Here is a 24,410-nt window from a genome sequence, read left to right on the forward strand (position 1 = left end):
TATACCTTCTTTTTATGTCATGACACACCAAGAACAGTATAATTAAGTATCGATATTTAAAAAAAAAATAAAGAAAAAAAATAGGCTATCAGCGGGAATCGAACCCGGGTCGCTGCGTTAGTAGTCAAGTGCCCGCAACGAAAGACTAACGTGGCATTGCTGAAGGGAATTGTAATGAAAATTACTTTTAATACTATTGGTATCGTAAACTATCCCAAGCAAAGTCACCATCGGACTGGAGGTTACATTCGGGAAAAGCTTCAGGGTTGCATTCGGGAATTTGTTTTACGAGTGTAACCTCCAAAAGGTTACAATCGATAATTTTTTTTCCGAATGTAAATTCCAAAAAGTAACATTAGGAAAAATAAAACAGTATACTCGGAAAAAAAGGTATATCAATCTATCGAGCGCTATGCTCTATGTTAGAATCTACTTAATCAAGTTATCCAAGGAATCTAGTTAGTTCTTGTGTGCATAAAATATGTACAGGATCCTGAAAAAAGCATGAGCACATCAAAGATGCTGAGAGTACATAAAAATGTCCCTATACCTTCTTTTTATGTCATGACACACCAAGAACAGTATAATTAAGTATCGATATTTAAAAAAAAAAAAATAAAGAAAAAAAACATAGGCTATCAGCGGGAATCGAACCCGGGTCGCTGGGTTAGTAGTCAAGTGCCCGCAACGAAAGACTAACGTGGCATTGCTGAAGGGAATTGTAATGAAAATTACTTTTAATACTATTGGTATCGTAAACTATCCCAAGCAAAGTCACCATCGGACTGGAGGTTACATTCGGGAAAAGCTTCAGGGTTACATTCGGGAATTTGTTTTACGAGTGTAACCTCCAAAAGGTTATTTTTTTTCCGAATGTAAATTCCAAAAAATAACATTAGGAAAAATAAAACAGTATACTCGGAAAAAAAGGTATATCAATCTATCGAGCGCTATGCTCTATGTTAGAATCTACTTAATCAAGTTATCCAAGGAATCTAGTTAGTTCTTGTGTGCATAAAATATGTACAGGATCCTGAACAAAGCATGAGCACATCAAAGATGCTGAGAGTACATAAAAATGTCCCTATACCTTCTTTTTATGTCATGACACACCAAGAACAGTATAATTAAGTATCGATATTTAAAAAAAAAATAAAGAAAAAAAATAGGCTATCAGCGGGAATCGAACCCGGGTCGCTGCGTTAGTAGTCAAGTGCCCGCAACGAAAGACTAACGTGGCATTGCTGAAGGGAATTGTAATGAAAATTACTTTTAATACTATTGGTATCGTAAACTATCCCAAGCAAAGTCACCATCGGACTGGAGGTTACATTCGGGAAAAGCTTCAGGGTTGCATTCGGGAATTTGTTTTACGAGTGTAACCTCCAAAAGGTTACAATCGATAATTTTTTTTCCGAATGTAAATTCCAAAAAGTAACATTAGGAAAAATAAAACAGTATACTCGGAAAAAAAGGTATATCAATCTATCGAGCGCTATGCTCTATGTTAGAATCTACTTAATCAAGTTATCCAAGGAATCTAGTTAGTTCTTGTGTGCATAAAATATGTACAGGATCCTGAAAAAAGCATGAGCACATCAAAGATGCTGAGAGTACATAAAAATGTCCCTATACCTTCTTTTTATGTCATGACACACCAAGAACAGTATAATTAAGTATCGATATTTAAAAAAAAAATAAAGAAAAAAAACATAGGCTATCAGCGGGAATCGAACCCGGGTCGCTGGGTTAGTAGTCAAGTGCCCGCAACGAAAGACTAACGTGGCATTGCTGAAGGGAATTGTAATGAAAATTACTTTTAATACTATTGGTATCGTAAACTATCCCAAGCAAAGTCACCATCGGACTGGAGGTTACATTCGGGAAAAGCTTCAGGGTTACATTCGGGAATTTGTTTTACGAGTGTAACCTCCAAAAGGTTATTTTTTTTCCGAATGTAAATTCCAAAAAGTAACATTAGGAAAAATAAAACAGTATACTCGGAAAAAAAGGTATATCAATCTATCGAGCGCTATGCTCTATGTTAGAATCTACTTAATCAAGTTATCCAAGGAATCTAGTTAGTTCTTGTGTGCATAAAATATGTACAGGATCCTGAACAAAGCATGAGCACATCAAAGATGCTGAGAGTACATAAAAATGTCCTTATACCTTCTTTTTATGTCATGACACACCAAGAACAGTATAATTAAGTATCGATATTTTAAAAAAAAATAAAGAAAAAAAATAGGCTATCAGCGGGAATCGAACCCGGGTCGCTGCGTTAGTAGTCAAGTGCCCGCAACGAAAGACTAACGTGGCATTGCTGAAGGGAATTGTAATGAAAATTACTTTTAATACTATTGGTATCGTAAACTATCCCAAGCAAAGTCACCATCGGACTGGAGGTTACATTCGGGAAAAGCTTCAGGGTTGCATTCGGGAATTTGTTTTACTTTACCAAGCTTAAATCCAAATTCATCAAGCCAAGAAATGGGTAAAATCATAGTCACCTCAAATGGTGTTCAGAAGCTTTTGAATTCACTTGATTCAAATAAGGCTGGGGGGCCTGATAAATTGCCAACTCGTATTTTAAAGGAATTATCCCAAGAGTTGGCACCCCTATATACACAACTTTTCCAACAGTCCTTAGATCAGGGAAAATTACCCATGGACTGGAAAATTGCCAATGTAGTGCCAATTTTTAAAAAAGGTAAAAGATCATCACCAAATAACTATCGACCCGTTTCCCTTACATCTGTTACTTGCAAAATCTTGGAGCATGTAATATGCCACCATGTTTGGCAACATTTGGAGCAGCATGGCATACTTAGCGATTTTCAACATGGTTTCCGTAAAAGGAGGAACTGTGAAACACAATTAATTATAACATGCCATGACTTGGTAAGCGCCATAAATCAAGGGAAACGGGTTGATGCTTTTATCTTAGATTTTTCAAAGGCCTTTGACCGAGTGCCGCATAGACGACTTCTTTACAAATTAAGCTATTATGGCATCAGGGGTAGCTTGCTGACCTGGATGGAAGATTTCCTCACCCAGAGATCACAGTGTGTAACACTAGAGGGTGCAACATCCAGTCAATGCTCTGTTACCTCTGGTGTACCACAAGGAACAGTTTTAGGACCACTTTTGTTCCTGCTTTTTGTAAATGATCTCCCTCTAAATATCTCGTCAACTATTAGGCTTTTTGCAGATGACTGCCTTTTATATCGCACTATTGATGGCTCAAATGACAGCCTAGCTTTACAAAACGATCTTGATGCTCTAAATAGATGGGAGAGGGATTGGCAAATGGCCTTTAATGTGGAGAAATGCCACACTATGTGCTTCTCTACAAGCAGAGCGAAAATTCCAGACCATCCCTATATACTTAACAACAGGATTCTAGAGAGGGTTTACCATCACTCCTATCTAGGAGTACTACTCTCAGGGGATTTAAAATGGGATAAACACATCGCACAAATTACATCTAGTGCAAATCAGACCCTTGGGGTCATTAGAAGAAATTTTAGAACAGCCTCGGTAGACTGCAAGTCTAAACTCTATTGCAGTCTAGTTAGACCGAAGCTTGAATATGCAAACTCTGTCTGGTACCCGCATCTCCAAAAGGATAAACACCGCCTTGATATGGTGCAGAGGACTGCAGCCAGAGTTTGCTATAATAATTATTTGAGGGAGCCAGGGGTCGTAACAAACATGCTAAGAGAGCTGGAGTGGCCATCCCTTGAGGGCAGACGGACTCTCTCTCGAATGTCCATGTTCCATCAGGTTGTTTATGGAACTGTGGACATTGAGGGAGAGCCCTTCTTGGTTCCGATGGACCGGCCTTCAAGGAATGGCAACTCCAAGCGCTTCCATAGAACACATTCCAAGTGCAACCAGCATGCAAATAGCTTTTTCCCGTGGTCTATAAATTTTTGGAACAATTTACCAGGTTCAATTACCAACATAAAAGAAAAGGGCAAATTCAAAGAGAAGCTTCAGCAGCATTTAATTGATAATGGCCAGTGGTTCTAGTATTCAAGTTATAAATTAATTAAGCTAAATTATTTAATTGAATTACTTTATTGAAAATTATTTTATAAATTTATTTTACAAATTATGAATATATTGTATAAGTTATGTAAATTATTCCAGATCTGTATATTTTTACCTTGTATTTATTTATACTGATGTGATACCGACATGGTTTTATCAGTTAATAAAGTAGAAGTAGAAGTAGAACGAGTGTAACCTCCAAAAGGTTACAATCGCTAATTTTTTTTTCCGAATGTAAATTCCAAAAAGTAACATTAGGAAAAATAAAACAGTATACTCGGAAAAAAAGGTATATCAATCTATCGAGCGCTATGCTCTATGTTAGAATCTACTTAATCAAGTTATCCAAGGAATCTAGTTAGTTCTTGTGTGCATAAAATATGTACAGGATCCTGAAAAAAGCATGAGCACATCAAAGATGCTGAGAGTACATAAAAATGTCCCTATACCTTCTTTTTATGTCATGACACACCAAGAACAGTATAATTAAGTATCGATATTTAAAAAAAAAAATAAAGAAAAAAAACATAGGCTATCAGCGGGAATCGAACCCGGGTCGCTGGGTTAGTAGTCAAGTGCCCGCAACGAAAGACTAACGTGGCATTGCTGAAGGGAATTGTAATGAAAATTACTTTTAATACTATTGGTATCGTAAACTATCCCATGCAAAGTCACCATCGGACTGGAGGTTACATTCGGGAAAAGCTTCAGGGTTACATTCGGGAATTTGTTTTACGAGTGTAACCTCCAAAAGGTTACAATCGATAATTTTTTTTCCGAATGTAAATTCCAAAAAGTAACATTAGGAAAAATAAAACAGTATACTCGGAAAAAAAGGTATATCAATCTATCGAGCGCTATGCTCTATGTTAGAATCTACTTAATCAAGTTGTCCAAGGAATCTAGTTAGTTCTTGTGTGCATAAAATATGTACAGGATCCTGAAAAAAGCATGAGCACATCAAAGATGCTGAGAGTACATAAAAATGTCCCTATACCTTCTTTTTATGTCATGACACACCAAGAACAGTATAATTAAGTATCGATATTTAAAAAAAAAATAAAGAAAACAAACATAGGCTATCAGCGGGAATCGAACCCGGGTAGCTGGGTTAGTAGTCAAGTGCCCGCAACGAAAGACTAACGTGGCATTGCTGAAGGGAATTGTAATGAAAATTACTTTTAATACTATTGGTATCGTAAACTATCCCAAGCAAAGTCACCATCGGACTGGAGGTTACATTCGGGAAAAGCTTCAGGGTTACATTCGGGAATTTGTTTTACGAGTGTAACCTCCAAAAGGTTATTTTTTTTCCGAATGTAAATTCCAAAAAGTAACATTAGGAAAAATAAAACAGTATACTCGGAAAAAAAGGTATATCAATCTATCGAGCGCTATGCTCTATGTTAGAATCTACTTAATCAAGTTATCCAAGGAATCTAGTTAGTTCTTGTGTGCATAAAATATGTACAGGATCCTGAACAAAGCATGAGCACATCAAAGATGCTGAGAGTACATAAAAATGTCCCTATACCTTCTTTTTATGTCATGACACACCAAGAACAGTATAATTAAGTATCGATATTTAAAAAAAAATAAAGAAAAAAAATAGGCTATCAGCGGGAATCGAACCCGGGTCGCTGCGTTAGTAGTCAAGTGCCCGCAACGAAAGACTAACGTGGCATTGCTGAAGGGAATTGTAATGAAAACTACTTTTAATACTATTGGTATCGTAAACTATCCCAAGCAAAGTCACCATCGGACTGGAGGTTACATTCGGGAAAAGCTTCAGGGTTACATTCGGGAATTTGTTTTACGAGTGTAACCTCCAAAAGGTTACAATCGATAATTTTTTTTCCGAATGTAAATTCCAAAAAGTAACATTAGGAAAAATAAAACAGTATACTCGGAAAAAAAGGTATATCAATCTATCGAGCGCTATGCTCTATGTTAGAATCTACTTAATCAAGTTGTCCAAGGAATCTAGTTAGTTCTTGTGTGCATAAAATATGTACAGGATCCTGAAAAAAGCATGAGCACATCAAAGATGCTGAGAGTACATAAAAATGTCCCTATACCTTCTTTTTATGTCATGACACACCAAGAACAGTATAATTAAGTATCGATATTTAAAAAAAAAATAAAGAAAAAAAACATAGGCTATCAGCGGGAATCGAACCCGGGTAGCTGGGTTAGTAGTCAAGTGCCCGCAACGAAAGACTAACGTGGCATTGCTGAAGGGAATTGTAATGAAAATTACTTTTAATACTATTGGTATCGTAAACTATCCCAAGCAAAGTCACCATCGGACTGGAGGTTACATTCGGGAAAAGCTTCAGGGTTACATTCGGGAATTTGTTTTACGAGTGTAACCTCCAAAAGGTTATTTTTTTTCCGAATGTAAATTCCAAAAAGTAACATTAGGAAAAATAAAACAGTATACTCGGAAAAAAAGGTATATCAATCTATCGAGCGCTATGCTCTATGTTAGAATCTACTTAATCAAGTTATCCAAGGAATCTAGTTAGTTCTTGTGTGCATAAAATATGTACAGGATCCTGAACAAAGCATGAGCACATCAAAGATGCTGAGAGTACATAAAAATGTCCCTATACCTTCTTTTTATGTCATGACACACCAAGAACAGTATAATTAAGTATCGATATTTAAAAAAAAATAAAGAAAAAAAATAGGCTATCAGCGGGAATCGAACCCGGGTCGCTGCGTTAGTAGTCAAGTGCCCGCAACGAAAGACTAACGTGGCATTGCTGAAGGGAATTGTAATGAAAACTACTTTTAATACTATTGGTATCGTAAACTATCCCAAGCAAAGTCACCATCGGACTGGAGGTTACATTCGGGAAAAGCTTCAGGGTTGCATTCGGGAATTTGTTTTACGAGTGTAACCTCCAAAAGGTTACAATCGATAATTTTTTTTCCAAATGTAAATTCCAAAAAGTAACATTAGAAAAAATAAAACAGTATACTCGGAAAAAAAGGTATATCAATCTATCGAGCGCTATGCTCTATGTTAGAATCTACTTAATCAAGTTATCCAAGGAATCTAGTTAGTTCTTGTGTGCATAAAATATGTACAGGATCTTGAACAAAGCATGAGCACATCAAAGATGCTGAGAGTACATAAAAATGTCCCTATACCTTCTTTTTATGTCATGACACACCAAGAACAGTATAATTAAGTATCGATATTTAAAAAAAAAAAAAAAGAAAAAAAACATAGGCTATCAGCGGGAATCGAACCCGGGTCGCTGCGTTAGTAGTCAAGTGCCCGCAACGAAAGACTAACGTGGCATTGCTGAAGGGAATTGTAATGAAAATTAATTTTAATACTATTGGTATCGTAAACTATCCCATGCAAAGTCACCATCGGACTGGAGGTTACATTCGGGAAAAGCTTCAGGGTTACATTCGGGAATTTGTTTTACGAGTGTAACCTCCAAAAGGTTACAATCGATAATTTTTTTTCCGAATGTAAATTCCAAAAAGTAACATTAGGAAAAATAAAACAGTATACTCGGAAAAAAAGGTATATCAATATATCGAGCGCTATGCTCTATGTTAGAATCTACTTAATCAAGTTATCCAAGGAATCTAGTTAGTTCTTGTGTGCATAAAATATGTTCAGGATCCTGAACAAAGCATGAGCACATCAAAGATGCTGAGAGTACATAAAAATGTCCCTATACCTTCTTTTTATGTCATGACACACCAAGAACAGTATAATTAAGTATCGATATTTAAAAAAAAAATAAAGAAAAAAAAATAGGCTATCAGCGGGAATCGAACCCGGCTCGCTGCGTTAGTAGTCAAGTGCCCGCAACGAAAGACTAACGTGGCCACGCACAGCTCGCCGAGATTGTGGATGACAAAAAATAGAGGTCTTTTTGGGCGTCTTGGGTCCCTTGGGGACTCGCCATGCGCACGGGCGCATCTCTTTTATTGTGTACATGACATCAAATTAGCGAAGAAAAAAGACGCTGTTTTGGTATCATGTGAAAATCATAAAATAAATAGAAATAAAGACGTAAGGGGGGAGAATATTGACATCTTCATATTAGAATATTGACAAAATCCGCAATTTTGTCTACGCTGACTAAGTAAAGCTGTATTTTACTTTAAAGGGGCAGCAACATAGTACTGCGCATGACTGGAGTCAGTGATTATTGTAGGCTTTTAAGTGTCAACAAACAGTTGAACTTTTTAAAAGCTGTGAATACCTTATTAAATAATATGCAGTATTATATTGAAAACTATGTTAATTGACAGTTTGTGGTCATTTTTTTTTGTTTTGTTTAAAGTCTCCCACATGTACCAAAAGCTCATAAGTCAGTATTAGAATTTCACTGAAGTTCATTGTGTCAGGTCTTTAGAGCTATTGCAAATCTCTTAACCATGACACTCCCCTTTTAAAGGAAAGTAAAAAAAATCAAAATTGTTGGTGAGGGTCTCTGTTGTGTTTGTTTTCTTTTTAGTTTTGTTCTATTATTATTATTATTTTCTTTTTTAGAGGGGGAGGGGAATTCAGCTAAAAATAGCCAAGGGTCAATTCAAGCAACTAGTACAAAAGATGTTTTTTTGCAGTCCTTTATTCAATATATTCAAGGTTATCATGCAATTCTGTTGTTTGACTGCATATATATATTTTTTCTTTCTTTTCATTACAAGTTCTATATGTGTAAGTGGTGACCATAGCTATGATTACTATTATTTAGAATATTTTTTACCTACTAACAGAAAACAACTTGACTGCAAAACACTTACTGTAGGGCACTCGATATTAGGCATTACTTTCATGTGGATGTAAGGTTGAAATGTCAAAACCTTCATTAACCCGTGAACTACGCTTTAGCGTATTACACTATGTGGTGATCTGATTCTATTGTTCTTTTTTGTGTTTTACTAACTATTACCGTTTAACTATCACACTTTGTTTCACGGGTTAATGAAAAACACTCTAATTACTTACAGTAGTTCTTTTTTAATATTATCATTTACTTGTATAATTTAGATGAGCAATACATACTTCTTTATGGCTTTGTAGAGCTCATCTCGTTCCTCATAAATAACAAACAAAATGAAGTTTGTTCTTATTTGGTGCAAAGGAATCTACATTAGTTTTCTAATCAGATAATTGTTTTTTTTTAACAATCACCTGTTATTTCAACAGCTCTTACTTGAGTTTGCTTGTCTCAGAAATAGACCTTGCTTAATAAACAAAGACATGTTACAAACTTATTTAATAATAGGTAACAACTGCAATATTGTATGAAGAGAGTGCCCCTCCCTTCCCCCTGCTATTGTTGACATTATGCTCAATAAACTGTTACCTCTCCCCTCTCCACCAGTTAAGCATTCTATGTATGCTTCCCTGTACAAAATGCACCCCTTCAAATAGAACATTAAAGTTCACATACTTGTTTACTTCCTCAAACTCTTTGCTTTGTGTTTTTTGTTAACTTCCTAGGAACAAATTGAATACATATAATCAATAAATCCAGCAAGCTTACTTTGCAAACTCACTTTTTTTTTTATTTTTGCGCAAAACCAATCAGGATTAGGGGGGTCAAGCACAAAGAAAGAAAACGAATAAAAAAAAGCCCATTGGCCTGGGATCGAACCCGGTCTGAAGAACAAAACGGAAACCATACATACGGATTACCCAATCGGTATGGCAGCACAAGGCTTTTACGGAAGGCTGTAAAGAACCCGAAGGCCCCAAGCACCGATATTTCCGAGCGAATATGCTGTACAACACTCTTGCAAGGTTATCCCAACCCGCGCATTAATGGGGAGGACAATAACCAGGATTCCAGGCCTGTAATACGGTTACGCCACGCACAGCTCGCCGAGATTGTGGATGACAAAAAATAGAGGTCTTTTTGGGCGTCTTGGGCCCCTTGGGGACTCGCCATGCGCACGGGCGCATCTCTTTTATTGTGTACATGACATCAAATTAGCGAAGAAAAAAGACGCTGTTTTGGTATCATGTGAAAAGCATAAAATAAATAGAAATAAAGACGTAAGGGGGGAGAATATTGACATATTCATATTAGAACATTGACAAAATCCGGAGTATTGTCTACGCTGACTAAGTAAAGCTATATTTTACTTTAAAGGGGCAGCAGCATAGTACTGCGCATGTCTGGAGTCAGGGTTTATTGTAGGCTTTTAAGTGTCTACAAACAGTTAAACTTTTTAAAAGCTGTCAATACCTTTTTAAATAATATGCAATATTATATTGAAAACTATGTTAATGGACAGTTTGTGGTCATTTTTCTTGTTTTGTTTAAAGTCTCCCACATGTACCAAAAGCTCATAAGTCAGTATTAGAATTTCACTGAAGTTCATTGTGTCAGGGCTCTAGAGCTATTGCAAATCTCTTAAACATGACACTCCCCCTTTAAAGGAAAGTAAAAAAAAAATCAAAATTGTTGGTGGGGGTCTCTGCTGTGTTTGTTTTCTTTTTAGTTTTGTTCTATTATTATTATTATTTTCTTTTTTAGAGGGGGAGGGGAATTCAGCTAAAAATAGCCAAGGGTCAATTCAAGCAACTAGTACAAAAGATGTTTTTTTGCAGTCCTTTATTCAATATATTCAAGGGTATCATGCAATTCTGTTGTTTGACTGCATATATATATATTTTTTCTTTCTTTTCATTACAAGTTCTATATGTGTAAGTGGTGACCATAGCTATGATTACTATTATTTAGAATAATTTTTTACCTACTAACAGAAAACAACTTGACTGCAAAACACTTACTGTAGGGCACTCGATATTAGGCATTACTTTCATGTGGATGTAAGGTTGAAATGTCAAAACCTTCATTAACCCGTGAACTACGCTTTAGCGTATTTCACTTTGTGGTGATCTGATTCTATTGTTCTTTTTTGTGTTTTTTTCTAACTATTACCGTTTAACTATCACACTTTGTTTCACGGGTTAATGAAAACCACTCTAATTACTTACAGTAGTTCTTTTTTAATATTATCATTTACTTGTATAATTTAGATGAGCAATACATATTTCTTTATGGCTTTGTATAGCTCATCTCGTTCCTCATAAATAACAAACAAAATGAAGTTTGTTCTTATTTTGGTGCAAAGGAATCCACAGTAGTTTTCTAATCAGATAATTGTTTTTTTTAACACTCACCTGTTATTTCAACAGCTCTTACTTGAGTTTGCTTGTCTCAGAAATAGACATTGCTTAATAAACAAAGACATGTTACAAACTTATTTAATAATAGGTAACAACTGCAATATTGTATGAAGAGAGTGCCCCTCCCTTCCCCCTGCTATTGTTGACATTATGCTCAATAAACTGTTACCTCTCCCCTCTCCACCAGTTAAACATTCTATGTATGCTTCCCTGTACAAAATGCGCCCCTTCAAATAGAACATTAAAGTTCACATACTTGTTTACTTCCTCAAACTCTTTGCTTTGTGTTTTTTGTTAACTTCCTAGGAACAAATTGAATACATATAATCAATAAATCCAGCAAGCTTACTTTGCAAACTCACTTTTTTTTTTTTTTTTTTGCGCAAAACCAATCAGGATTAAGTGTGTCCAGCACAAAGAAAAAAAACGAATTAAAAAAAAAGCCCATTGGCCTGGGATCGAACCCGGTCTGAAGAACAAAACAGAAACCATACATACGGATTACCCAATCGGTATGGCAGCACAAGGCTTTTACGGAAGGCTGTAAAGAACCCGAAGGCCCCAAGCACCGATATTTCCGAGCGAATATGCTGTACAACACTCTTGCAAGGTTATCCCAACCCGCGCATTAATGGGGAGGACAATAACCAGGATCCCAGGCCTGTAATACGGTTACGCCACGCACAGCTCGCCGAGATTGTGGATGACAAAAAATAGAGGTCTATTTGGGCGTCTTGGGCCCCTTGGAGACTCGCCATGCGCACGGGCGCATCTCTTTTATTGTGTACATGACATCAAATTAGCGAAGAAAAAAGACGCTGTTTTGGTATCATGTGAAAAGCATAAAATAAATAGAAATAAAGACGTAAGGGGGGAGAATATTGACATATTCATATTAGAACATTGACAAAATCCGGAGTATTGTCTACGCTGACTAAGTAAAGCTATATTTTACTTTAAAGGGGCAGCAGCATAGTACTGCGCATGTCTGGAGTCAGTGTTTATTGTAGGCTTTTAAGTGTCTACAAACAGTTAAACTTTTTAAAAGCTGTCAATACCTTTTTAAATAATATGCAATATTATATTGAAAACTATGTTAATGGACAGTTTGTGGTCATTTTTCTTGTTTTGTTTAAAGTCTCCCACATGTACCAAAAGCTCATAAGTCAGTATTAGAATTTCACTGAAGCTTATTGTGTCAGGGCTCTAGAGCTATTGCAATTCTCTTAAACATGACACTCCCCTTTTAAAGGAAAGTAAAAAAAATCAAAATTGTTGGTGGGGGTCTCTGTTGTGTTTGATTTCTTTTTAGTTTTGTTTTATTATTATTATTATTTTCTTTTTTAGAGGGGGAGGGGAATTCAGCTAAAAATAGCCAAGGGTCAATTCAAGCAACTAGTACAAAAGATGTTTTTTTGCAGTCCTTTATTCAATATATTCAAGGTTATCATGCAATTCTGTTGTTTGACTGCATATATATATTTTTTCTTTCTTTTCATTACAAGTTCTATATGTGTAAGTGGTGACCATAGCTATGATTACTATTATTTAGATTATTTTTTTACCTACTAACAGAAAACAACTTGACTGCAAAACACTTACTGTAGGGCACTCGATATTAGGCATTACTTTCATGTGGATGTAAGGTTGAAATGTCAAAACCTTCATTAACCCGTGAACTACGCTTTAGCGTATTACACTTTGTGGTGATCTGATTCTATTGTTTTTTGTGTGTTTTACTAACTATTACCGTTTAACTATCACACTTTGTTTCACGGGTTAATGAAAACCACTCTAATTACTTACAGTAGTTCTTTTTAAATATTATCATTTACTTGTATAATTTAGATGAGCAATACATATTTCTTTATGGCTTTGTAGAGCTCATCTCGTTCCTCATAAATAACAAACAAAATGAAGTTTGTTCTTATTTTGGTGCAAAGGAATCTACAGTAGTTTTCTAATCAGATAATTGCTTTTCTTTTAACACTCACCTGTTATTTCAACAGCCTTACTTGAGTTTGCTTGTTTCAGAAATAGACCTTGCTTAATAAACAAAGACATGTTACAAACTTATTTAATAATAGGTAACAACTGCAATATTGTATGAAGAGAGTGCCCCTCTCTTCCCCCTGCTATTGTTGAAATTATGCTCAATAAACTTTTACCTCTTCCCTCTCCACCAGTTAAGCATTCTATGTATGCTTCCCTGTACAAAATGCACCCCTTCAAATAGAACATTAAAGTTCACATACTTGTTTACTTCCTCAAACTCTTTGCTTTGTGTTTTTTGTTAACTTCCTAGGAACAAATTGAATACATATAATCAATAAATCTAGCAAGCTTATTTTGCAAACTCACTTTTTTTTATTATTTTTGCGCAAAACCTATCAGGATTAAGGGGGTCCAGCACAAAGAAAAAAAAACGAATAAAAAAAAGCCCATTGGCCTGGGATCGAACCCGGTCTGAAGAACAAAACGGAAACCATACATACGGATTACCCAATCGGTATGGCAGCACAAGGCTTTTACGGAAGGCTGTAAAGAACCCGAAGGCGCCAAGCACCGATATTTCAGAGCGAATATGCTGTACAACACTCTTGCAAGTTTATCCCAACCCGCGCATTAATGGGGAGGACAATAACCAGGATCCCAGGCCTGTAATACGGTTACGCCACGCACAGCTCGCCGAGATTGTGGATGACAAAAAATAGAGGTCTATTTGGGCGTCTTGGGCCCCTTGGAGACTCGCCATGCGCACGGGCGCATCTCTTTTATTGTGTATATGACATCAAATTAGCGAAGAAAAAAGACGCTGTTTTGGTATCATGTGAAAAGCATAAAATAAATAGAAATAAAGACGTAAGGGGGGAGAATATTGACATATTCATATTAGAACATTGACAAAATCCGGAGTATTGTCTACGCTGACTAAGTAAAGCTATATTTTACTTTAAAGGGGCAGCAGCATAGTACTGCGCATGTCTGGAGTCAGTGTTTATTGTAGGCTTTTAAGTGTCTACAAACAGTTAAACTTTTTAAAAGCTGTCAATACCTTTTTAAATAATATGCAATATTATATTGAAAACTATGTTAATGGACAGTTTGTGGTCATTTTTCTTGTTTTGTTTAAAGTCTCCCACATGTACCAAAAGCTCATAAGTCAGTATTAGAATTTCACTGAAGCTTATTGTGTCAGGGCTCTAGAGCTATTGCAATTCTCTTAAACATGACACTCCCCTTTTAAAGGAAAGTAAAAAAAATCAAAATTGTTGGTGGGGGTCTCTGTTGTGTTTGATTTCTTTTTAGTTTTGTTTTATTATTATTATTATTTTCTTTTTTAGAGGGGGAGGGGAATTCAGCTAAAAATAGCCAAGGGTCAATTCAAGCAACTAGTACAAAAGATGTTTTTTTGCAGTCCTTTATTCAATATATTCAAGGTTATCATGCAATTCTGTTGTTTGACTGCATATATATTTTTTTTCTTTCTTTTCATTACAAGTTCTATATGTGTAAGTGGTGACCATAGCTATGATTACTATTATTCAGAATATTTTTTTACCTACTAACAGAAAACAACTTGACTGCAAAACACTTACTGTAGGGCACTCGATATTAGGCATTACTTTCATGTGGATGTAAGGTTGAAATGTCAAAACCTTCATTAACCCGTGAACTACGCTGTAGCGTATTACACTTTGTGGTGATCTGATTCTATTGTTTTTTTGTGTTTAACTAACTATTACCGTTTAACTATCACACTTTGTTTCACGGGTTAATGAAAACCACTCTAATTACTTACAGTAGTTCTTTTTTAATATTATCATTTACTTGTATAATTTAGATGAGCAATACATATTTCTTTATGGCTTTGTAGAGCATATCTCGTTCCTCATAAATAACAAACAAAATGAAGTTTGTTCTTATTTTGGTGCAAAGGAATCTACAGTAGTTTTCTAATCAGATAATTGTTTTTCTTTTAACACTCACCTGTGATTTCAACAGCCTTTCTTGAGTTTACTTGTCTCAGAAATAGACCTTGCTTAATAAACAAAGACATGTTACAAACTTATTTAATAATAGGTAACAACTGCAATATTGTATGAAGAGAGTGCCCCTCTCTTCACCCTGCCATTGTTGAAATTATGCTCAATAAACTTTTACCTCTTCCCTCTCCACCAGTTAAGCATTCTATGTATGCTTCCCTGTACAAAATGCACCCCTTCAAATAGAACATTAAAGTTCACATACTTGTTTACTTCCTCAAACTCTTTGCTTTGTGTGTTTTGTTAACTTCCTAGGAACAAATTGAATACATATAATCAATAAATCCAGCAAGCTTTTTTTGCAAACTCACTTTTTTTATTATTTTTGCGCAAAACCAATCAGGATTAGGGGGGTCAAGCACAAAGAAAGAAAACGAATAAAAAAAAAAAGCCCATTGGCCTGGGATCGAACCCGGTCTGAAGAACAAAACGGAAACCATACATACGGATTACCCAATCGGTATGGCAGCACAAGGCTTTTACGGAAGGCTGTAAAGAACCCGAAGGCCCCAAGCACCGATATTTCCGAGCGAATATGCTGTACAAAACTCTTGCAAGGTTATCCCAACCCGCGCATTAATGGGGAGGACAATAACCAGGATCCCAGGCCTGTAATACGGTTACGCCACGCACAGCTCGCCGAGATTGTGGATGACAAAAAATAGAGGTCTATTTGGGCGTCTTGGGTCCCTTGGGGACTCGCCATGCGCACGGGCGCATCTCTTTTATTGTGTACATGACATCAAATTAGCGAAGAAAAAAGACGCTGTTTTGGTATCATGTGAAAAGCATAAAATAAATAGAAATAAAGACGTAAGGGGGGAGAATATTGACATCTTCATATTAGAATATTGACAAAATCCGCAATATTGTCTACGCTGACTAAGTAAAGCTGTATTTTACTTTAAAGGGGCAGCAGCATAGTACTGCGCATGTCTGGAGTCAGTGTTTATTGTAGGCTTTTAAGTGTCTACAAACAGTTGAACTTTTTAAAAGCTGTCAATACCTTATTAAATAATATGCAATATTATATTGAAAACTATGTTAATGGACAGTTTGTGGTCATTTTTTTTGTTTTGTTTAAAGTCTCCCACATGTACCAAAAGCTCATAAGTCAGTATTAGAATTTCACTGAAGTTCATTGTGTCAGGGCTCTAGAGCTATTGCAAATCTCTTAACCATGACACTCCCCTTTTAAAGGAAAGTAAAAAAAATCAAAATTGTTGGTGGGGGTCTCTGTTGTGTTTGATTTCTTTTTAGTTTTGTTCTATTATTATTATTATTATTTTCTTTTTTAGAGGGGGAGGGGAATTCAGCTAAAAATAGCCAAGGGTCAATTCAAGCAACTAGTACAGAAGATGTTTTTTTGCAGTCCTTTATTCAATATATTCAAGGTTATCATGCAATTCTGTTGTTTGACTGCATATATATATATTTTTTCTTTCTTTTCATTACAAGTGCTATATGTGTAAGTGGTGACCTTAGCTATGATTACTATTATTTAGAATAATTTTTTACCTACTAACAGAAAACAACTTGACTGCAAAACACTTACTGTAGGGCACTCGATATTAGGCATTACTTTCATGTGGATGTAAGGTTGAAATGTCAAAACCTTCATTAACCCGTGAACTACGCTTTAGCGTATTACACTTTGTGGTGATCTGATTCTATTGTTCTTTTTTGTGTTTTACTAACTATTACCGTTTAACTATCACACTTTGTTTCACGGGTTAATGAAAACCACTCTAATTACTTACAGTAGTTCTTTTTTAATATTATCATTTACTTGTATAATTTAGATGAGCAATACATATTTCTTTATGGCTTTGTAGAGCATATCTCGTTCCTCATAAATAACAAACAAAATGAAGTTTGTTCTTATTTTGGTGCAAAGGAATCTACAGTAGTTTTCTAATCAGATAATTGTTTTTCTTTTAACACTCACCTGTGATTTCAACAGCCTTTCTTGAGTTTACTTGTCTCAGAAATAGACCTTGCTTAATAAACAAAGACATGTTACAAACTTATTTAATAATAGGTAACAACTGCAATATTGTATGAAGAGAGTGCCCCTCTCTTCCCCCTGCCATTGTTGAAATTATGCTCAATAAACCTTTACCTCTTCCCTCTCCACCAGTTAAGCATTCTATGTATGCTTCCCTGTACAAAATGCACCCCTTCAAATAGAACATTAAAGTTCACATACTTGTTTACTTCCTCAAACTCTTTGCTTTGTGTGTTTTGTTAACTTCCTAGGAACAAATTGAATACATATAATCAATAAATCCAGCAAGCTTTTTTTGCAAACTCACTTTTTTTATTATTTTTTGCGCAAAACCAATCAGAATTAGGGGGGTCAAGCACAAAGAAAGAAAACGAATAAAAAAAAAGCCCATTGGCCTGGGATCGAACCCGGTCTGAAGAACAAAACGGAAACCATACATACGGATTACCCAATCGGTATGGCAGCACAAGGCTTTTACGGAAGGCTGTAAAGAACCCGAAGGCCCCAAGCACCGATATTTCCGAGCGAATATGCTGTACAACACTCTTGCAAGGTTATCCCAACCCGCGCATTAATGGGGAGGACAATAACCAGGATCCCAGGCCTGTAATACGGTTACGCCACGCACAGCTCGCCGAGATTGTGGATGACAAAAAATAGAGGTCTATTTGGGCGTCTTGGGTCCCTTGGGGACTCGCCATGCGCACGGGCGCATCTCTTTTATTGTGTACATGACATCAAATTAGCGAAGAAAAAAGACGCTGTTTTGGTATCATGTGAAAAGCATAAAATAAATAGAAATAAAGACGTAAGGGGGGAGAATATTGACATCTTCATATTAGAATATTGACAAAATCCGCAATATTGTCTACGCTGACTAAGTAAAGCTGTATTTTACTTTAAAGGGGCAGCAGCATAGTACTGCGCATGTCTGGAGTCAGTGTTTATTGTAGGCTTTTAAGTGTCTACAAACAGTTGAACTTTTTAAAAGCTGTCAATACCTTATTAAATAATATGCAATATTATATTGAAAACTATGTTAATGGACAGTTTGTGGTCATTTTTGTTTGTTTTGTTTAAAGTCTCCCACATGTACCAAAAGCTCATAAGTTAGTATTAGAATTTCACTTAATTTCATTGTATCAGGGCTCTAGAGCTATTGCAAATCTCTTAACCATGACACTCCCCTTTTAAAGGAAAGTAAAAAAATCAAAATTGTTGGTGGGGGTCTCTGTTGTGTTTGATTTCTTTTTAGTTTTGTTCTATTATTATTATTATTATTTTCTTTTTTAGAGGGGGAGGGGAATTCAGCTAAAAATAGCCAAGGGTCAATTCAAGCAACTAGTACAGAAGATGTTTTTTTGCAGTCCTTTATTCAATATATTCAAGGTTATCATGCAATTCTGTTGTTTTACTGCATATATACATATATTTTTCTTTCTTTTCATTACAAGTGCTATATGTGTAAGTGGTGACCTTAGCTATGATTACTATTATTTAGAATAATTTTTTACCTACTAACAGAAAACAACTTGACTGCAAAACACTTACTGTAGGGCACTCGATATTAGGCATTACTTTCATGTGGATGTAAGGTTGAAATGTCAAAACCTTCATTAACCCGTGAACTACGCTTTAGCGTATTACACTTTGTGGTGATCTGATTCTATTGTTCTTTTTTGTGTTTTACTAACTATTACCGTTTAACTATCACACTTTGTTTCACGGGTTAATGAAAACCACTCTAATTACTTACAGTAGTTCTTTTTTAATATTATCATTTACTTGTATAATTTAGATGAGCAATACATATTTCTTTATGGCTTTGTAGAGCATATCTCGTTCCTCATAAATAACAAACAAAATGAAGTTTGTTCTTATTTTGGTGCAAAGGAATCTACAGTAGTTTTCTAATCAGATAATTGTTTTTCTTTTAACACTCACCTGTGATTTCAACAGCCTTTCTTGAGTTTACTTGTCTCAGAAATAGACCTTGCTTAATAAACAAAGACATGTTACAAACTTATTTAATAATAGGTAACAACTGCAATATTGTATGAAGAGAGTGCCCCTCTCTTCCTCCTGCCATTGTTGAAATTATGCTCAATAAACTTTTACCTCTTCCCTCTCCACCAGTTAAGCATTCTATGTATGCTTCCCTGTACAAAATGCACCCCTTCAAATAGAACATTAAAGTTCACATACTTGTTTACTTCCTCAAACTCTTTGCTTTGTGTGTTTTGTTAACTTCCTAGGAACAAATTGAATACATATAATCAATAAATCCAGCAAGCTTATTTTGCAAACTCACTTTTTTTATTATTTTTGCGCAAAACCAATCAGGATTAGGGGGGTCAAGCACAAAGAAAGAAAACGAATAAAAAAAAAGCCCATTGGCCTGGGATCGAACCCGGTCTGAAGAACAAAACGGAAACCATACATACGGATTACCCAATCGGTATGGCAGCACAAGGCTTTTACGGAAGGCTGTAAAGAACCCGAAGGCCCCAAGCACCGATATTTCCGAGCGAATATGCTGTACAACACTCTTGCAAGGTTATCCCAACCCGCGCATTAATGGGGAGGACAATAACCAGGATCCCAGGCCTGTAATACGGTTACGCCACGCACAGCTCGCCGAGATTGTGGATGACAAAAAATAGAGGTCTATTTGGGCGTCTTGGGTCCCTTGGGGACTCGCCATGCGCACGGGCGCATCTCTTTTATTGTGTACATGACATCAAATTAGCGAAGAAAAAAGACGCTGTTTTGGTATCATGTGAAAAGCATAAAATAAATAGAAATAAAGACGTAAGGGGGGAGAATATTGACATCTTCATATTAGAATATTGACAAAATCCGCAATATTGTCTACGCTGACTAAGTAAAGCTGTATTTTACTTTAAAGGGGCAGCAGCATAGTACTGCGCATGTCTGGAGTCAGTGTTTATTGTAGGCTTTTAAGTGTCTACAAACAGTTGAACTTTTTAAAAGCTGTCAATACCTTATTAAATAATATGCAATATTATATTGAAAACTATGTTAATGGACAGTTTGTGGTCATTTTTGTTTGTTTTGTTTAAAGTCTCCCACATGTACCAAAAGCTCATAAGTTAGTATTAGAATTTCACTGAAGTTCATTGTGTCAGGGCTCTAGAGCTATTGCAAATCTCTTAACCATGACACTCCCCTTTTAAAGGAAAGTAAAAAAATCAAAATTGTTGGTGGGGGTCTCTGTTGTGTTTGATTTCTTTTTAGTTTTGTTCTATTATTATTATTATTATTTTCTTTTTTAGAGGGGGAGGGGAATTCAGCTAAAAATAGCCAAGGGTCAATTCAAGCAACTAGTACAGAAGATGTTTTTTTGCAGTCCTTTATTCAATATATTCAAGGTTATCATGCAATTCTGTTGTTTGACTGCATATATATATATTTTTTCTTTCTTTTCATTACAAGTGCTATATGTGTAAGTGGTGACCTTAGCTATGATTACTATTATTTAGAATAATTTTTTACCTACTAACAGAAAACAACTTGACTGCAAAACACTTACTGTAGGGCATTCGATATTAGTCATTACTTTCATGTGGATGTAAGGTTGAAATGTCAAAACCTTCATTAACCCGTGAACTACGCTTTAGCGTATTACACTTTGTGGTGATCTGATTCTATTGTTCTTTTTTGTGTTTTACTAACTATTACCGTTTAACTATCACACTTTGTTTCACGGGTTAATGAAAACCACTCTAATTACTTACAGTAGTTCTTTTTTAATATTATCATTTACTTGTATAATTTAGATGAGCAATACATATTTCTTTATGGCTTTGTAGAGCATATCTCGTTCCTCATAAATAACAAACAAAATGAAGTTTGTTCTTATTTTGGTGCAAAGGAATCTACAGTAGTTTTCTAATCAGATAATTGTTTTTCTTTTAACACTCACCTGTGATTTCAACAGCCTTTCTTGAGTTTACTTGTCTCAGAAATAGACCTTGCTTAATAAACAAAGACATGTTACAAACTTATTTAATAATAGGTAACAACTGCAATATTGTATGAAGAGAGTGCCCCTCTCTTCCCCCTGCCATTGTTGAAATTATGCTCAATAAACCTTTACCTCTTCCCTCTCCACCAGTTAAGCATTCTATGTATGCTTCCCTGTACAAAATGCACCCCTTCAAATAGAACATTAAAGTTCACATACTTGTTTACTTCCTCAAACTCTTTGCTTTGTGTGTTTTGTTAACTTCCTAGGAACAAATTGAATACATATAATCAATAAATCCAGCAAGCTTATTTTGCAAACTCACTTTTTTTATTATTTTTGCGCAAAACCAATCAGGATTAGGGGGGTCAAGCACAAAGAAAGAAAACCAATAAAAAAAAAGCCCATTGGCCTGGGATCGAACCCGGTCTGAAGAACAAAACGGAAACCATACATACGTATTACCCAATCGGTATGGCAGCACAAGGCTTTTACGGAAGGCTGTAAAGAACCCGAAGGCCCCAAGCACCGATATTTCCGAGCGAATATGCTGTACAACACTCTTGCAAGGTTATCCCAACCCGCGCATTAATGGGGAGGACAATAACCAGGATCCCAGGCCTGTAATACGGTTACGCCACGCACAGCTCGCCGAGATTGTGGATGACAAAAAATAGAGGTCTATTTGGGCGTCTTGGGTCCCTTGGGGACTCGCCATGCGCACGGGCGCATCTCTTTTATTGTGTACATGACATCAAATTAGCGAAGAAAAAAGACGCTGTTTTGGTATCATGTGAAAAGAATAAAATAAATAGAAATAAAGACGTAAGGGGGGAGAATATTGACATCTTCATATTAGAATATTGACAAAATCCGCAATATTGTCTACGCTGACTAAGTAAAGCTGTATTTTACTTTAAAGGGGCAGCAGCATAGTACTGCGCATGTCTGGAGTCAGTGTTTATTGTAGGCTTTTAAGTGTCTACAAACAGTTGAACTTTTTAAAAGCTGTCAATACCTTATTAAATAATATGCAATATTATATTGAAAACTATGTTAATGGACAGTTTGTGGTCATTTTTTTTGTTTTGTTTAAAGTCTCCCACATGTACCAAAAGCTCATAAGTCAGTATTAGAATTTCACTGAAGTTCATTGTGTCAGGGCTCTAGAGCTATTGCAAATCTCTTAACCATGACACTCCCCTTTTAAAGGAAAGTAAAAAAATCAAAATTGTTGGTGGGGGTCTCTGTTGTGTTTGATTTCTTTTTAGTTTTGTTCTATTATTATTATTATTATTTTCTTTTTTAGAGGGGGAGGGGAATTCAGCTAAAAATAGCCAAGGGTCAATTCAAGCAACTAGTACAGAAGATGTTTTTTTGCAGTCCTTTATTCAATATATTCAAGGTTATCATGCAATTCTGTTGTTTGACTGCATATATATATATTTTTTCTTTCTTTTCATTACAAGTGCTATATGTGTAAGTGGTGACCTTAGCTATGATTACTATTATTTAGAATAATTTTTTACCTACTAACAGAAAACAACTTGACTGCAAAACACTTACTGTAGGGCACTCGATATTAGGCATTACTTTCATGTGGATGTAAGGTTGAAATGTCAAAACCTTCATTAACCCGTGAACTACGCTTTAGCGTATTACACTTTGTGGTGATCTGATTCTATTGTTCTTTTTTGTGTTTTACTAACTATTACCGTTTAACTATCACACTTTGTTTCACGGGTTAATGAAAACCACTCTAATTACTTACAGTAGTTCTTTTTTAATATTATCATTTACTTGTATAATTTAGATGAGCAATACATATTTCTTTATGGCTTTGTAGAGCATATCTCGTTCCTCATAAATAACAAACAAAATGAAGTTTGTTCTTATTTTGGTGCAAAGGAATCTACAGTAGTTTTCTAATCAGATAATTGTTTTTCTTTTAACACTCACCTGTGATTTCAACAGCCTTTCTTGAGTTTACTTGTCTCAGAAATAGACCTTGCTTAATAAACAAAGACATGTTACAAACTTATTTAATAATAGGTAACAACTGCAATATTGTATGAAGAGAGTGCCCCTCTCTTCCCCCTGCCATTGTTGAAATTATGCTCAATAAACCTTTACCTCTTCCCTCTCCACCAGTTAAGCATTCTATGTATGCTTCCCTGTACAAAATGCACCCCTTCAAATAGAACATTAAAGTTCACATACTTGTTTACTTCCTCAAACTCTTTGCTTTGTGTGTTTTGTTAACTTCCTAGGAACAAATTGAATACATATAATCAATAAATCCAGCAAGCTTATTTTGCAAACTCACTTTTTTTATTATTTTTGCGCAAAACCAATCAGGATTAGGGGGGTCAAGCACAAAGAAAGAAAACCAATAAAAAAAAAGCCCATTGGCCTGGGATCGAACCCGGTCTGAAGAACAAAACGGAAACCATACATACGTATTACCCAATCGGTATGGCAGCACAAGGCTTTTACGGAAGGCTGTAAAGAACCCGAAGGCCCCAAGCACCGATATTTCCGAGCGAATATGCTGTACAACACTCTTGCAAGGTTATCCCAACCCGCGCATTAATGGGGAGGACAATAACCAGGATCCCAGGCCTGTAATACGGTTACGCCACGCACAGCTCGCCGAGATTGTGGATGACAAAAAATAGAGGTCTATTTGGGCGTCTTGGGTCCCTTGGGGACTCGCCATGCGCACGGGCGCATCTCTTTTATTGTGTACATGACATCAAATTAGCGAAGAAAAAAGACGCTGTTTTGGTATCATGTGAAAAGAATAAAATAAATAGAAATAAAGACGTAAGGGGGGAGAATATTGACATCTTCATATTAGAATATTGACAAAATCCGCAATATTGTCTACGCTGACTAAGTAAAGCTGTATTTTACTTTAAAGGGGCAGCAGCATAGTACTGCGCATGTCTGGAGTCAGTGTTTATTGTAGGCTTTTAAGTGTCTACAAACAGTTGAACTTTTTAAAAGCTGTCAATACCTTATTAAATAATATGCAATATTATATTGAAAACTATGTTAATGGACAGTTTGTGGTCATTTTTTTTGTTTTGTTTAAAGTCTCCCACATGTACCAAAAGCTCATAAGTC

This window comes from Nematostella vectensis, chromosome 12 (assembly GCF_932526225.1).
Source record: "Nematostella vectensis chromosome 12, jaNemVect1.1, whole genome shotgun sequence".
Lineage (NCBI taxonomy): Eukaryota > Metazoa > Cnidaria > Anthozoa > Actiniaria > Edwardsiidae > Nematostella > Nematostella vectensis.